The sequence below is a fragment of the Rhinolophus ferrumequinum genome, chromosome 26, assembly GCF_004115265.2.
Source record: "Rhinolophus ferrumequinum isolate MPI-CBG mRhiFer1 chromosome 26, mRhiFer1_v1.p, whole genome shotgun sequence".
In the NCBI taxonomy this organism is placed as follows: Eukaryota; Metazoa; Chordata; class Mammalia; order Chiroptera; family Rhinolophidae; genus Rhinolophus; species Rhinolophus ferrumequinum.
The window spans coordinates 10,633,872-10,649,464 of NC_046309.1; the positions used below are offsets into that span (position 1 = coordinate 10,633,872).

General features: G+C 38.4%; 1 pseudogene; it reads left to right on the forward strand.

The window, feature by feature from the left end:
- The first annotated feature begins 287 nt into the window (after window positions 1-287).
- The window catches only part of LOC117017996 (uncharacterized), a 28,670-nt pseudogene continuing 13,364 nt past the window's right edge, over window positions 288-15,593 (forward strand).

Genomic DNA, 15,593 nt, shown 5'->3' on the forward strand with positions numbered 1-15,593 from the left:
GCAGCAGGGGTAGGCAACAATGGAGGTTGTGAAGAGGTTATTTATAGAGACTATGGAAGGAAACACACATGCAGCTCGTGTTACACTGCCTGTTACTTAACAAGGATATGTCAGGAATGTACACAAAGCTATATTGTACATGTGCCAAGGCTGTTCATTTGCTGAATTGCTGAAGCATGAAAGCCAACTTTATCCAGACCTGAGCTATAATCTGTGTTACAAAATCAGCCATAGAACAAACAACCTTCGGGTCATCTGCAACAGCTGGGGCAGCCTGGCTTACCTGCATGTCTCTCCAAGGGCTCCCTCATCGCCAGAGGAGAGCTCGAGGTCCAGGCAGACGACTGTGTGAGGCAGAAGGAGGCAGTGAAGGGTTTGTAGAGGCCGTGAGTCCCTTTCCCTCTGCTCTCTGCCACCCTTTGCGTCTGTAAGATGGTGTGTGTGGTCATTCCCTTGATCAGGAAGCTAGGATAGTTTGCAGTGCCTGGCAGAGGAATTGTGGTTAATTTTCAGGCATTAGTTACCATTGGACACACCCATTTATAAGTCCTCTGTCACTACCGTGTTACTGACTCTTTTTAAGCCTTCATATATGAAGTCGTGCACCACAGAAGAATTTTTGTGGACATTTGAAGAAAGGAAACTAATAACTGTTGTGTATTAGTCAGGGTTCTCCAGAGAAACAGAACCAATCAGATGTGTATATGTACAGAAAGAGACTTAGTATACGCCATTGGCTCACGCTATTATGGAAGCTGGCCCGAATCTGCAGTGTGAGCCGGCAGCCTGGAGACCCAGGAGAGATGATGGTGGAGTTCCAGTCTGGAGGCAGTCTGCTGAAGAGTTCCCTCTTCCTTCAGGAGGCTGGTCTTTTTGTGCTAGTCAGGCCTTCAACTGATGGGATGAGGCCCATCCACATCATGGCTGGCAAGATGCTTACTCAAACTCACTGATCTCAATATTAATTTCATCGAAAAGCATCCTCCAAATTGACACATAAAATTGACTAACACATGTTGAATGCCTACCATGTCTCAGAACCTTTTACGCTCTGTCATCTCATTTAATTTTCACACCCACCCTATGAAATATGTATATTATTCTCGTCTCACCAGTGAGAAAACTGAAGCTCACACTGCTTAATTCCCTTATTTAAGGAAATACAGACAGACCTCATTTTATTGTGCTTTGCTTTATTGCACTTCGAGACATATGTGACTCCCTTTTGTAATTCCATTTGGTTATACTTTGGCCTTTAGTTTTGTGTAAAGTGTTCCATCTCCTTGTGGTAGTTTTGTGGGCTATTAAGGGCAGTGCCATGTGTTCCAATGGATCAGAGTGTTAGAGCCACAGCTGTGTGATGTTGGCAACTCTAACTAATGAAAGATTGCCAAGGAGAGGGTAAATCTTGGAGGCACAGTATAAGTTCATGTCCCGACTGCACCAAACCACGTTGTGGATCCACTTTCACTACCATATTTGGAAGATCTTCATTTTCTTTCCATTAGATGGCAGCTCTCTTAACCTCTTCTGCTATAACATGTTTCGCCATAGCCTGGGAATTAAAAAATCCTACCTTTCTGTTCTCATATCATATTATTGGTCTTAAAAAAGGCCAATAATAACTTGTCTCTCCTCTTTAAATTTCCCAGAAGGACCTCTTAGGAATTATAGCATAGAGAGCAATAATTTATATCTCGGGTTTGCCCTTGAACTTGACTATTTTCAAGTTCGTAATAATAAATAAAAACTAAGTTTTGCCCTTTAATTTAAACTATTTTCCTCTATTATACGATTCTAATTGACTACCAAGCATGGGCTTATAGTGACTTTTAATTCATGTCATGAGAATATCATTAGATTTGTGAAAATAAATTCAGGCATAGACATAAAAAATTTGCACAATTCATCCCAATGTCTTTTAAATATCTAACAACATCATCTTATCAGATAGAATGGACATGGAAATCAGAATAAAATATTAGACTAGGCTAGTGGAATCCAAATGAGTTTAAATGAACACGCTTGGTGAAAGTTACAGGCAAATCTGACCTGATGATTGGACAATGTAAGTAAGTAAGTAAAGCTGGGCGGCCAGGGCTGTGAGATTACCCATCCAAATGGCATACATTTGAGGAGTCCCTATTGACTTAGAGACTATAGAAAAGGACTCCAAATGGCAGTCTAGAACGTGGGGAAATTTGCCCCACGTATTTATAGGTCTGCATCTCATGTTTCAATTAAATTTCTGGTGGATATACAATCGCAGCCAGACACAAAGCTAACACCAAGTGTATCTCCTTAGTGTATGCCCCAGGAAGATTTAGAATTAATTACAGAGAGGTTGAAATAAATTGAATGGATATGATTGATAATTTTAGGTTTGGAAATTATGCACATGCAGTGTTTTAATAACTTACTTGGCATTTTAGAGAGTAATTTGGCATAGCAGTTTTCGGAATACAATTTAAAATGTGCAATTGAGTAATGTCTTAGTATATTTAACATAATGTAAGATTCACATTCCAAATATGTAACAATTTACATTATTAGATTTATAAATTATAGACGTGTTTGGGAAAGTTTGTTTTTATTAGTTAAACAACAGAAATCCTTAAAAAGAAAACGGAATATTTTTAATGTACGTAGACAGTTAAAATGATTACAATATTAAGTGCTTAAAAAATCCTTAATTGTCGAAATTTGTGCATTTATAAATAGCATAATAAGATTTATGAATTTAATTTGTCTAAGAAAGAACTAAGCTTTGAATTTGCAACTTTAATAAAATAAATATTGAATTTAAAAGTAAAAGTGACCCCTGAAATCTTCTCAGAAAAGATACCTTCAAGGACACCAAAAAAACTCACATTGACTTTTTTTTTAATTAAAATTTATTGAGGTGACAATGATTAGTAAAATTACATAGGTTTCAAGTGTACAATTCTGTCATACATCATCTATAGATTGTATTGTGTGTTCACCATCCCGTTTATCCTCAGTTACCACCCTCCTCCTCCCTTACCCTCTGGTAACCACTAAACTATTGTCTGTGTCTCTGAGTTTTTGTTTCTTTGTCTTGTTTCTTTGTTGCTTTCAGTTTTATATCCCACATATCAGTGAAGTCATGGTTCTCAACTTTTTCTGTATGACTTATTTCGCATAGCATAGTAATCTCAAGATCCATCCATGTTGTCGCAAATGGCACTATTTCATCTTTTCTTATGGCAGAGAAGTGTTCCATTGTGTATATATACCACATCTTCTTTATCCAGTCATCTATCGACGGACACTTTGGTTGTTTCCATGTCTTGGCCACCGTAAACAAAGCTGCAATGAACATTGGAGCACATATATCTTTACAGATAAATGTTTTCAGATTTTTTGGTATATACCCAGGAGAGGAATTGCTGGGTCATATGGTAATTCTATTCTTAATTTTTTGAGGAACCTCCACACTGCCTTCCATAGCGGCTGCACCAATCTGCATCCCCACCAACAATGTATGACTTTTTATTGGAGATACTAATCTCATCTTTTCATAGTACACATTGTCAGATTTTTTAACAGGTTGTCAGAAAGATGAAACTTAAGATTCTCTTTTTCTCTTTCCTTGATTTTGAAACCTTACCTTCAGTTTTCTTCAAAATCTATTTCTGGGCTTTCACTATGAACATAGCTATTTAAGTCACATACTTGTCCTTTTAGTTCTGAAAATAATACAAGAGCAATAGGAGAATAATACCTGTGATGCCACAGGTAACGCTGGAGCTCAGCTCCCTCCCTGGCAGGTGAACACTGGATACAGTGCGACTAAAAAGGAAAAGTCCCTGGAGCCACAGACAGGGGGTTCATACCACTATATTCTCCAGGGCGGCTGCTCAAGATGCAAGGAGGGGGAAGCAACACCCACCAACACCCAACAAGGGGTCCTCCCACATTGCAGCCCCGATGGTGGCCTGTCAGGGCGCAGGAGGCAACATCTACGTATCCGCCATTATCTGCAATATCCGCACTCGCTGGAGCAGCCACAACAGTTATATAGCGTACAGAACAAAAGTGGCTTGCAGCCAGCTGGTGACAGAAGTGCTCACCCAGGGATGTGTCCTGGGCATTCATGGGCAGCCAGTGACATTGTAGGCAGGGCCAAGACCCTGGGAACTGCTCTCTTGGACCCAGTCCCAACAGCTGTGAGGCGAGAGCCTGGAAACTGCTCTCCTAGTGACCATGTATGTCAGGCTAAGAGCCTGGCTCTACTGCTCTCTTGGCCCTGTCCCCAAAAAAACAAACCCTGCAAATTCCATTTTCAGCAATACTGTGAGACATATTTAATCTGCATACTCCAAAATACATGTAAAGCCTTCAAAAATCAATTGAGTTTGGCAGAAGCCTTAGAGGAGAAAGATACGTAGAGAAGCAGAATGAATTTCAAAAGAACTCAGTGGTGGCAAGTCTCAGAATGTTCTAGCAATAACACCATCCTGACGGTGAGAGACTCACTCTGAAGTGCCAATACTGCATGAGTCATTTTCAGCAATGAGCGAGGAAACTGGGATGAGCAGGGTTGGTGGTAGAGTCTTTTTGGAATCAGGTTGTTTATAGAGCAGAATAGAAGAGATTACAGAAAGAGTCACATCGCCACCATATTTGTGGGGAGCAGTGTGTCTCTGAGGGAGCAGGAGAGAGTGATTTGGGGCTGTCAGTATTCAACACAAGAAATTATTGTGGTGGCATCTTCAAGAAATTCTGAGGTAGAGAAAGTTCAGTGATTATCTTATCTATGTTCCCTAGGAGTCAATGCATATAATTTAAGGCTGAAAAATCAAATAATAAAATTATAAGCATTTTAAATAGCAGATATGCTAAGAACTGAAGCTGTCCTACTTTGGACACATCCTGAGAAGGCAGGGTTCTTTGGAAAAGGCAGGATGTTGGGAAAAATAAAAGGCACCAGTAAAAAAGCAGCAAATATGAGATGCATTAATTCCCTAAAAGAAACCATAGACATGAGTCTACAGGAACTGAGCAGGGCTGTTGAGGATGAGATATGATGGACGTCACTCATTCATAAGATCTTTAAGAGTCAGAGCCAACTGAAGGGCATGTAATACACACATGCTAATGAAGATAAAATTGACTAGTATCAGAAGTAGAGAAGGGATGGGAGAAGAAAAAGGAAAAACAAACTACAACAAATTTCAGGTATATCAATCAAACAAGAAAAAGGAACTATGATGCATATTTAAAACTGAAATGAAATAAGCATTTGAAATGAGATAATATAAATTGGTGGTCAACCTCACTGAAAGTAATGCAAATTTAAGTAATCGTGCAATGGTACGACGCACCCACAAAACGGGTTACAATGAAAAAGGGAGGTAATATCAAGGATTGGTGAAGATGGGGCACAATTGGAACTCTCATTGCTATTTATGAGAACGTGAATCAGTACTACCACTTTTGTAAAACTGGCAGTACGTACTAAACAGCACGTAAGCACATCTGTGATTTAGCAATTGTACTCTTAAGATATATATATATATATATATATATATATATATATATCTGTACTCTTAAGATATATGTGTGTGTGTGTGTGTGTGTGTGTGTATTTAAGGCTGGTGAAGAAATTCAGAGATTGTACTCCTAAGATATATATATATATATATATATATATATATATATATATAATATATATATATACACACACACACACAAACATATATGTATATATATATACACATACATGTATATGTGTGTGTGTATATATATCTTAGGAGTGCAATTGCTAAATCACAGATGGGCTTATGTGTTGTTTAGTACGTACTGCCAGTTTTACAAAAGTGGTAGTACTGATTCACGTTCTCATCAACAGCAATGAGAGTTCCATATATATATATATATATATATATATGTATGTATGTATATATGTGTATATATATGTATATGTATATATATATATCCAAGACAAATGCATACTATGCTCATCAAATGAAACATACAAGAATGTTCATAGCAGCGCTATTGAAGCCCAAATCTGAAAGCGACTCAACTATTCGTGACCCATACAATGGATAAATGGTATATTCATACAATGCTATGTTGTAGAGCAACTAGAATGAACAAATTACAAATATACATGACAATGGTAGATCTTACAGGTATGATGTTGGACCAAAAAGACAAACATAAATAAAGTACGTAATATATTTTCTATTTATATGAAATACAAAATAGGCAAAACTAATTTATGACGTTAGAAGGATAATCTTGGCAGAATTGTGACTGTAAGAAGACAAGTGAGAAGTTTCTGAGATGTTGCTCGTGTTGTGATTCTTGGTCTGGGTGATGATTCCATGCATGTGTTTTCACTTTGTGAAATTTCATCCGGCTTGGATTCATGTACACTTTAGGATTTTGTACTTTTCTGTGTGTATGTTACACTTCATTAACAAGTATAACAACAACAACAAAATAGAAGGAATTTAATTTTGGAAATTGATTATATAGGTGATGGAAATGCTGAGAAACTAAAGGCTAGTGAAGAAACTCAGAGATAAGCAACAGCATGAAGCAACTGCACTTCCAAGGCTGAAGGAACAAATGCAATATTATTGGAGCCCAGTTAAGAACTTTAGTCAGGCTTCTTTGAGCCTTCTGCTCAACTAGGCCTCGCCCTTGTCCTTTTGTGTCTAGACTGCTGAGCCCAGTTTTAGCAAGAATCCTGTTTAGTCAGTTCAGTGAGAATCCCCCTATCCTGGATATCTGATCAAATTCCTCATTCCTCACCCTTGATATCTAAGTCCTTGGCCTGCCTGCCTTTAGCAAAAATCCTGTTAGGCCAGTTTAACAAGAATTCCCCCTACCCTTGGTATTTAATCAAGTTCCTCCTAGTACTTTTCCATTCACTGACCACTTCCCCCTGCTATTGGCTATAAATCCCCAGCTGTCTTTGCTGTGTTGGGAGTTGAGCTCAGTTCTATACCAAGGACTCTTTCTCCTACTGCAGTAGCTTGAATAGAATGTGTCTTGCTGTTTTTAATGAGTGTATGGTATATACATTTTCCTTAACTTTATGTGTAATAGAATAAAATAATCAGTTTTTCTGACTCCATCTTGTTCAAACCTGCCCGGTTCCCATAACATGTTGGTTAGCAGCTTCTGCTTAGTCCTGTACATACACGTTAATCATTAAAGAAATCTAATCTGTAGCCTAGGAATTATTGAAACAACTTCCCTGCTCCAAACTATCTCCCCAAGGAGATAAGGAAAATATGTACAAAATTAATGATTGTTTGTCTAAAGAGTTATAGGAACATTGTGACTAGGACCATGGCAACCAGAGTCTGTTGGCCAAAAGCAAAGAAGTTTCACCATCCTCCTCGGACCATTGCTGGCATCCACATGTCTGCAGTCATTACTCACCTCCTGACCTCAAACACCTCCCATTCCCCCCTTTCTCTGACATAAAAGAAGCCTGAATTCTGTACTTTTCCAATAAGGTTTTTTAGGATGCTAGTCCTGCCAGCTCGGCTTTCTGGCTTTCTGAAAAAAGTCACTTTCCTTGCTCCGAAACCTTGCTACTCAACTTACTAGCTGCTGTGTGGCAAGCAGTATGAGCTTTCACTCAGTTACATATGGAGTAGAGTCATCCTGCAAAAGCTGAAACCATAGTAGCGATGTTTGAAGACCCAGAGGAAGTGAAGTCACTGCCAAAGTACTCTAGTCGGGGAGGAAGAAAGTCATGGTTGCTTCTTGCTTTTGCTTTTACCAAACTAGAACTTCCTTATTCTGAAAAAGAAATATATCTGTTAAAAAACCTACAACAATCATATTTAGTAATTAAATATTGAAAAATTTCCCTTTGAAATCAGGATAATGCAAAGAACCATACTATCAGTACTTTTATTAAATACTAACAGTTCTAGCCAGTGAAATGGGCAAGAAAAATAAGTCAAAGGCATAAGGATAGAAGAAGACAAAATATTATTATTATTATTATTATTATTATTATTATTTTGAGTTAATCTAATTGTGTATGTGGAAAATTTTTAAATCTACAGAAAAAATGTGGACTAATAACAAGGTTTATCAATATTGCTACATACAAAAGTCAATAAACAAAAAATAGTTGTATTTCTGTATAATAGCAAGAATCAGAAAATAAAATTTGGGAAAGGATACTTTTAATGTAAAAGACATCAAAAAAATATCATGCGCCTAGGAATAAATCTAATAAAAGATGTACAAGAGCTCCATCAGAGTGATTATAAAACTTTATTGAGAGACATTAAAGAAACCTGTTTGAATGAGAAGATGTGTCATGTTTATGACTTAATATAGTAAAAACAATGTCTATTTTCCCCAACTGATCTATAGATTCAATGCAATGTATGTATATATACTGACAATTTGATTCTAAAATTTATCTAAACATGGAAGGGCCAAGAACAGCTAAATTTCTGGAAGAAAAAAAATAAGAAGTCTTATTCTGCCATTAGATATCATTACTAACTATAAAACTATGGTCATTATGATAGTGTGGTATTATTTGCAAAGGTAGAGAACTTGAACAATGAGATAGAATAAAAAACCCAGAAATAGACTACTGCATATATAAACACTTGACTTATGAGAAAGTTGGCACTGCAGAATTGGTCTGTTTAATAAATAGTACTGGATCAATTGAATATCCATGAAAAATACAATAAAATTGAACATGGCACCATATCAAAATTTAATTGTAGGTGGATTATCGACCCAAATATGACAAGCAAAACTGAAAAGCTTTTCGAAGGCAATATAAAAGTAAATCTTTATGACCTCAGCATTTGGTAAATTTGCTTCAACAGGAAAAACTAAACATTAATCTTAAAATTGATAAATTAATAGATATCAAAATGAAGACATTCTGTTCATCGAAAACACTATAAAGATAGTTTGAAAAAGGTGAAATTAGATAAAATATTTGAAGGCTTATAATTAACAAAGAAATTGTATCTAGAAGATATAATAGCCTTTTGCAAATTAATAAGGAAAAAAACAACCCAGTTAAAAATTGGGTTAAATATTTGGACAGTGACTTTGAAAAAGAAATGCAAATGATCAACAAACATATGAAAGATGCTGTCTCATTATTAATTAGAAAAATGCAAATTAAAACCCCAAGGTGTTACTATTGTGTACCCACTAAATGGACAAAAATGGAAAAATCTGCCAATAACATATTGAATGAGGATGTGGTGCAATGGGAACGTTCATACACTATTGATGGGAATGTAAATTTGAATAACCACTTTGGAAAACCATTCTGCATTACTTAGTCAAGTTGCCTACAGTTCTCCAAAGTTCAGCACCAGGAAATAGAGAGTATGGATTCCTGTTGTCTGGATTGGAAACTTAGGGAGACCCTTTTATTACTTGATTATTGCTTGGATGGGCAGTGTGTGCAGTCAGGATAAGAAGGCCCTCTGAGCACTGAGAACCAGTCGATGAAAGGAAAGACCTTCCAGAAGCCAAAGTTAGCAGCAAAGTAGGAAGAATTCATTTCGCCAAGCTTATTGCAGGTTGTCACCTGTAGACCGGATGATTCCTTAGCCCCCAACTAGTGCTGGGTCTGCTGGTTATATTTCCTTTGGAATCTTGATCCTCTTTTCTCCAAGCCTCTGGGCCATATGCATTCCAAAAAAACAGCCTTTTGCATTATTAAATGTTTAACATCTCCAACTGAAAAACAAAGTAGGAATATTTGCATTATATTTGCATAACTGCAGGAAAGACAGCAGCAAATCTATTTGGTTCCACCTCAGAGATAAACTGAGATCAGAGGCTTCTCACCTCTTGTGTTCGCATTCTGGGTGAACTATCATCTTCCTGCTTGGACTTTTGGGACAGGTCGAGCTATTTCCCTCTTAGTCCGCAGAGTCTCATCTCTACACAAAGCCGGAGGGGTCCTTTTAAAACAAGTCCAGATCATATCACCACCTGGCTCAAAATCCTCCAATGGCTTTCCTTATTACTTAGTACAATCTAAGCCTTGAAATTCCATTGTCTGATCTAGAAATTTCTCTTTGGGGTATATACCCAAAAGAATTGAAAGCAGAGAATCAAACAAATACTTATTTGTACTTCTAAGTTTATAGCAGTATTGTTCACAGTAGCAAAAAAGTGGAAGCAACCAAGTATCCATCAATAAATGAATGGATAAACATTATGTATTATACACATATAAAATACACATATAATGTTATTCAGCCTTAAAAAGAAAATTCTAACATATGCTACAACATGGATGAACTTTGAAGACACTATGCTAAGTGAAATAGAAAAAAAATACCATTCGCTAGCCAGAAAAAAAAAAATCTTCCTTACCAAGTACCCAGTACACAAACCTCTGTCAAAATCTTCCAAGAGGCAAACTGAAGAAAATATTTTGTTAACATGTGGCTAATATGATTGTGAATATGATTCCCAATGTTCAGGAAACCTACCTAAAACTTGGAAATCAGGCAGAAAGCTACTTGCACACATTTTTAATGTCCAACAAGCCTACTGGAGTGCCCTCAGGCAGATGTTCAGTAATTAGAAGTTTGCCTTGCCCCATAGATAGCTCATAAAAAATTATTTCTCATGAGATTTCGTTCCACTTTTACTTAAAAAAAAATTGTCTATTCTGTTTGAATTTTCTCCAATAAGCATGTGAAGTTTTTACAATCAGGATAGCTCTTTCCATTAAGAAGAAATAAGAAAAAGAAAAAGAAGAGGAGGAGGTAGAGGAGGAAGAGGGAAAAACTCTCATGGACAAGTCCCCAAATTTAAATTCTTTAAAAGAGAGGTTACAGCTTCTAAGGAGCCAGAGTCCACAGGGTCTCAGTTGCCTTGAGGTGGAGATAATCCACATGCCAAAGAGCACATCTTGGGGAGGCCTGTTCTGAACCCCTTCACCAGTTCCTGCAGTGTAGGTGTGTTACAGATACCAGGACCGGAAAGAACCCAAGCAGCATTCAGAGAGTTAGGACGGCCAGCTTTATTACCCCGGCGGGCTCAGCGGGATCCTTCCCAAAAGACTGAGCCCCTAGCAAGGTTTTGAGCAGGTTTTAATGGGTTGGGGACTTCCTTGAGTCGGGGAAGCGGTAGGTGTCATCTGGTGATTGGCTCGGGGTGTGGCTTGGAGGGGGTTATGCGGCAGTGGGCTGGGGCGTAGGCTGGGGACTTCTTTCTCCGCTCGGGCCACCATTTTATGTCAGTTCCACGTGTCAGGGAACCATTTTAGGTCAGTTTCTCCATCAGATGTTGAGGGTGAAGCTGGTAGGAACCAACGTGTCCTAGTAGCACTTGTTCTCCTGGCACACCCTCTATTAGTGGCTGTCCCCACTATTTCCTTTTTCCTTCTCCTCCACTTCCCTCTACCTCTCACTTCACCTCTATATCCTGTAGAGTGTTGCTGACTCTTCCTTTGTTCTCAAGATAAAAGCTCCTTTCACGTCTTTTCTTTCTTAATAGCTCTCAGGAAGAGCCTAAATCTTCAGCCATGGAAAATTGATTTTCTTTTCCTCAAGGGCAGGGAAGTCTCCACCAATTTGCTTAATCCATCCAAAAGGAGAGAGAAGTTATTGTTTTCTTTTTTTCCCCTCCCTGGAGAACAGTCCTTTCTTCTTCTTCCTTCCTCCCCAGTGGGATGAATGGTTCCATTAAAGAAAACAAGAAAGCAAAGCAAATATTTTTCATACTTAAAAAAACAAACCAATGACACAATCATACTTGTGATCTTGAAAACTCAAATGGAAGGGAACATAATGAAAGAATTTGGGGTGACTTTTTAAGTCATGTTAAAAATCGTAAATTATAGGGGGGGTCATTCAGTTGGTGTGTTTCCAATGTTAACATAGCATCAGATGAGGATGGGTCCGAGTTCCTCTCCAGAGTTCCAGTCCCACATATTCAGCCTCTTATGGAACAATTTCGCTTGTATTGTTTATGAGTAAAATGCTGAAATTTTTTTAGAGGAGGGAAGCAGCTGCTACCACACTCTCCCCTCCTTGGGGAGAAGAGATAAGCTCCTCAGAGGCCTTATCTTTGGATTTTGTAATGTAAGATCAGGACCCTCTGATGTTTGGAACTCTAAGCACCTACCTTCAAAGAAATCAATTCCGGAATCTCTCAGGAGGCAGAGGAGACAGTCACAGGCACATCCATTTATCTCCTAAGGAGAGAAGAACATTTTTCATTGTTCTTTCTTCTCCTGTACTGTAGAAAATTGTGTGAAATTTTGACCAGACTTTGTAGTCACTCTCATGTTACCTTACATGTGTGTAAATCTGCTCAGGCTTACTCAGTAATCAATTGTTTCCCTCTTCTCTATTGGTTCTATTCAAGTCACCAGTGGGGCCCAAGACGCCATCATCACTCATGTTAAGTCCCATGTCAGCAAACCAAAACTGTAATGAAGTTTCTATGCTCAGCCCTCCCCAAAAAGGAAGGATCAGGTCAACCTATAGTGTTATCTGACCTGGCATTGAGACTTCCCTTTGCTCCATATAAGGAAAGAAACCCTGCTTTAATCAGTCAGCAAATGCCATGTATAACTTCCTTGTTCTTGCTCACTTCAATGTTCCAGTTCCTCAAAGTTCAGCACCAGTACATAAAAGAGTATGGAGTCCTGTTGTCTGGATTGGGATGTTATGGAGACCCTTCTATTACATGATTATTGCTTAGATGGGCAGTGAGTGTAGTCAGGCCAAGAAGGCCCTCTGAGCACTGAGAACCAGTCAGTGAAAGGAAGGGCCACCTCGAGGTGTTCATAGCTTCCTGTTGGTCCTTCAGGCAGAAATGTCTCTAAACTAAAGAAAGGCAGTTCTTCAGGCTGTGTCAGCTTGATACCACTGCCCTTTAGGGATCTCACCTTTAGGTGTAATTCTGGGATTGCCGTCTTATGATCTGCTATTTTGTCTACTATCTATTTTGAGATGAGTCAGTGCAATGAGCCTCTCCCCGCCACCCCATTTTTTAAATTGTGGTAAATATGTACCGTGTTTCCCCGAAAATAAGACCTAGCCGGACCAGCAGCTCTAATGCGTCTTTTGGAGCAAAAATTAATATAAGACCCAGTATTATATTATATTATATTATATTATATTATATTATATTATATTACATCTTATATTACATAAGACCCGGTTTTACAGTAAAATAAGACCGGGTCTTATTAATTTTTGCTCCAAAAGACGCATTAGAGCTGATGGTCCAGCTAGGTCTTATTTTGGGGGAAATATGGTATATAACATACAATTTACTTTAATAATTTAAGTGTACAATTCATTAGCATTAGTTATATTCACAATGTTGTGCAACCATCAGCACGACCTATTTCTAAAACGTTTTCATAACCCCAAGTGGAAGTCTGTACCATTGAGCCGTAACTCCCCAATCCTTCCCACCCCCATCCCTGGTCACCTCCAACATACTTTCTATCTCTGTGAAGTTGCCTATTCCAGCAATTTCATGCAAATGGAATCATACAGTACTTGTCCTTTGCTGTCTGGCTTATTTCACTCAGCATAATATTTTCAAGGTGGCAATGAGCCTTTTCGTTTTCTTTTTTACGTTTTTTAAAATATGGAAGAAAATGTTTGGTCTACTACTCATTTAGAAATAAATCAGTGCAATGATGTTTTCTATTTTCCTTTTTGCTTGGAATATCTTTTAGAACAGGGAATAAAGGCTTAAAAACCCTATTCGTGTTTACTCCTTCCTTTAGAGAAACTTGAATTGGTTTGGGCTCATCCCCGTACATTTTTGGTATTTGCTTTTCTACAGGGGCCCTAGCCTGTCTTCCGTCCCCACGCCACAATTGTCCTCTGCTCCTGTGGATGTTTGTTTACACCAACCAGCGTAACAAGCGTTCGCAGCCCTGGATCCTGGAGAACAGAGGATATTCTTCATTAGTTGTTCTGTTTCCTCTCCCCAAGTCTGGGAAGGGAATATCTTGAAGATGAGGCTGAGAGAAAATTTTGGATTGCCTGCTATTCCTTGTCCTCTAGTTTCATTTCATGTTCAGTCGTAATTTTTTTTTTAATCAATGGTCAAGGCCAAGATGGTGACCATCCTTTCAGGTTCTTCTGTTGCTTTTGAGTATTATCAATTTTCATAAGCGTGGCCACAACTGGCTGACACAGCAATGATTCAGGTTGTTCCCCGGCTCCTTCTCCTTCCTTCTCAGCTAGCTTCTGTGGCCTCTGCTCTAACTCTTTATCTCTTTGGGCAGCATCAGTGAAATAATAGTGGTGATACTCTGTACAGGAGGAAAAATAATTTCCCCTCTATCTTTCATTGTTCTTGGCTGTAAAAGAGAGATTAAAAGAAAAAGAAATAAAAGTTTATGAACAACAACAACAAAAAAAGTTTATGACAAGTCTAACCTCATGTACACATAGTTGATACCCAGGAAAACTAAAAAAACTCTCTGAGATGGCCCCAAGCCACCACCTTAAATACCATCTTCAGCTAAAGATAAAATGAAGGTGTTGGGGGATGGGGAAGAAGGACAGTTATGGGAGGTTATGAGGAAAAAACACGGTAAAAGAAGGGTCAGGTTTGTTATGCAGATTTTCTTCTCTGTTGACAAGATTCTCTTGTGATTTAGAGTTGATCTTCTCTTTCTGCAGAGATGGAGAACCTTACAGATGGAGATTTCCTTTAAAAAACATACACTTCCCTTACAAAGGATAAATTCTACTCTGTTTTTACATGAGCTTTCTCCCATGTCTTTTTCTCAAAATAACTGTTATGCCAAAGAAGCGTATTTTGGGGCGGCATATTCTGCTACTTCTTAAAAAACAAAATTCAACCAAGTAAACTTGAAGATCTAATTGGTTTTAATTAAGTGATTGAAGAATCGGGCATCATCCAATCTAGCAACTAAAAGGGCTGCTCTGAGGGGTTGTACAAAATGGAAAGTTTGTATAGGGAGAAGGGTGGGGCAAGGGAGCTATTAGTAAAACAAAAGAAAGGGTTATTTTGGGGTTGAGATCTTTTTTTCGGAGGGGGTTTATTGGCGCAGTTTTATCCTCTTCTTTCTATGGGGGATGGAGAGGACCCTTGTGACTGGATTACCTTAGTGGTGCTTGACCAGAAAATTCCAGCCTGGGATATTAAGATTACATTTCTGGGAGAGGTTGAAACTGTGGTTAGATCAGGTATTAAATCTAGGTTTGGTATCATGGGCTCTTCACACAAATGATACTATCTTGGGCCCGTGGTTTTTCTTTAACATATCCTTCAATACCCATTTATTTTATCCTTAAAATAACCTCGCAAAGAAGGTAGGGAGCAGTTTATTTTTCTCCCTCTACAAATGAAGTGACTTATGATACAGAGAATTTAGGTTATCAGCACAAATACACGCAGCTCATAAGTGGCAGAGTATCAACTGTGGCCATGATTTGTGATCGGTTTCTAGGCCTCTAGGCTCAGTCTCAGCCAGACAAAGCAAGCACTCAATAAATATTTGTTGAATGAATGTACAAACGATGTGTTTGCTCTTGTCTGATTGGCCATTCTGTTGGCAGGCTCTGCAAAAAGCCAGCTGTTGCTTA